Source organism: Mastomys coucha, unplaced genomic scaffold (assembly GCF_008632895.1).
Source record: "Mastomys coucha isolate ucsf_1 unplaced genomic scaffold, UCSF_Mcou_1 pScaffold1, whole genome shotgun sequence".
NCBI lineage: Eukaryota > Metazoa > Chordata > Mammalia > Rodentia > Muridae > Mastomys > Mastomys coucha.
In genome coordinates this window covers 53,332,341-53,334,515 of record NW_022196891.1, presented here as the reverse complement: position 1 = coordinate 53,334,515, position 2,175 = coordinate 53,332,341, and the positions used below count along the sequence as shown (strand labels likewise).

The window sequence follows — 2,175 nt, the reverse complement described above, 5'->3', positions numbered from 1 at the left end:
GAAACGAGCCTCTTTGGACAAGGAGTGGCCCATTCTTGAGCTTTGCAGGACAGATGACTCACCTAATGCCTACGGGTCCCAGACGATTGGGAACTGTCATGAAATCCACGGGGTGATCGTGCCTCGAGCCCCACGTTGGGTGCCACCTGACCTGGCCTGCAGGTCAAGTTATTCGGGGGATTGAGGAGAGTCACAACCTGTGAATAAAGAATGGGCAAGAGAGACGACAGGACTCAAGGAAGCATTGCTTGTCAAGAGCCGTTTACTTAGTGGAGCAGAGCATATTTAAAGCAAAAATCTTGGAGGGGAGGGGAAGAGGAAGGAGGGAGATGGAAGGTTACAAAATCTTCTGGGGTTGAGCTCCAGGGTGACAGGTGGGGAGGGGGTGGATTTCTGTGAATGTTCTTTTCTCAGGGCCAAGCTGGATCCTTGTGATTGTCAGGCAGGATGTTAATCTCAGGGTTCTCAATAAGCTGGGGCAGGATGTTTATCTCAAGGCTCTCATGGTTCCCAACATGTGGGGACTGTGTAATGAACACCTTTGAAAATGCTATATAGAAACCCACTACTGTAGAAGCTTCCTGAAATATATACACATATAAAAGGATTTTAAACAGAGTTACTCTTTAGCATGGAACCGGGGGTGGGGGAGACAAAACCTTTCTCAGACACTATAGCCTATCAAGCAAAAAGCCAAGTATGGGTTGCCTCTTATGGAGTTGTTGGTCAGTGGGGTCCCCTACACCCTCAAACATCACAAGCTATTGCCATCTCTCTTGGTTACTCTCCAGAACTTGATGGTAGGACTCTAGCTTTCATAGTGCCAGAAGTTTCAATTTATGCTACTTGGGGAGAATATTATTAACAATTAAACTCAGCTGTGAACCCTGCACACTACAGTAGCCAGTGGCCTGACGAGATTAGTCAGTGCAATACTGGCATAAATGTTATAGGACTAACCTGTTGCTTTCTGATTGAATTTAAAGCCTGCTCCACAAGGCTGTACTCATGCCTGGTACAGTAAACTGGGCCCAAACCAATGTCTATTAGTCCACAGGCCATAGGGAAGAACGCAGTAATTTTATTCAACTAAATGGAACATATTTATATAGCACTCCCCCCCCCCCAGGTTTTTCTCTTTGTATTCATAGGTTAGTGAATCTCTCAGCCCTCATCAGAAAATTAATACAGAGACCTACAACTGGCCAGTGTGCAGAGAACACGAGACTATGGAACGCTCTAAGTGAGACATTTATATCCCCTTTCCTTTCCTTTCCACAAGGCTCAGGGAGCATTGTAAGAACCAGACGCCATGGGTGCCTGCAGTGAAACGGTGTCGGCTGGACACGATGAGGGTCACATCGACTGTGACTGCAGGCATGAGACCAAGCCAACCAAACCCTAGCATGGGTGGGGGGTGGGCCCCTGAAGTCCCACCCTGACTGAAAAGTTATTAGCAGTTGATGGCTGCTGTCAGGAGGAGTGTTGGTTTTTCAGGGATGCAGCGCCTGGCAGGTTTCTCATGCTCCAGTAGGTGGTCCTGCACCATGCACACACCGGCAGAGTACGTGGACTCTGCAGGTTTAAAAATAAGAGAGAGAGTACATGAGGGAAGTGGGAGAGAAGACAGGGAAGATATTGGAGAGGAGGGGTAGGGGTTGGAACTGATCTAAACATCTCATATGTGTATGAAATTCTCAAGAAATAAATCTTTTTTAAAAGTTGGACATGGTGTCCTACGCCTTTAAAAGTTAAAAATGCACACGAGGGGCTTCATAAATAAAAACAGAATGAGGAAATGCTAAAGTAAATGAGTAACTCAACTATGCTGGCAAATGCCAGTAATCCTAGCACTCAGAAGGCTGAGGCAGGAGGATCATGAGATCTAGGCTAACTTAGGCTATATGGTGAGACACTACTGCAAAAATACATCACAATACAGTACAATACAATATAATACCACACTATATAGTACATCACAATATAGTACAGTAAAATATAATACAATGCAATACAATATAGTACAGTATAATACAATGCAATACAGTACAGTACAATACAATGCAATGCAATACAAAACCTAGCATGGTACCCATGTTTAGATGCACAGCTAAAATGTGTTGATATGTTCACACTGCTATGCAACAGATCTCTCTCTCTTTCTCTCTCTCTCTC

The 2,175-nt window shown here is 44.8% G+C and overlaps 1 protein-coding gene and 1 long non-coding RNA gene across 6 annotated transcripts in view; one reads left to right on the top strand and one right to left on the bottom strand.

Moving 5' to 3' along the window:
* Fam163a (family with sequence similarity 163 member A) overlaps positions 1-2,175 on the top strand; it is a 94,599-nt gene that overhangs the window by 30,462 nt on the left and 61,962 nt on the right. The gene's annotated exons all lie outside the window — the stretch shown is intronic.
* The window catches only part of LOC116101760, a 17,615-nt gene continuing 16,678 nt past the window's right edge, over positions 1,239-2,175 (bottom strand). Inside the window, exon 2 of the long non-coding RNA XR_004122916.1 lies at positions 1,239-1,575. This is a non-coding gene — a long non-coding RNA (uncharacterized LOC116101760). The remainder of the gene's footprint in view (positions 1,576-2,175) is intronic.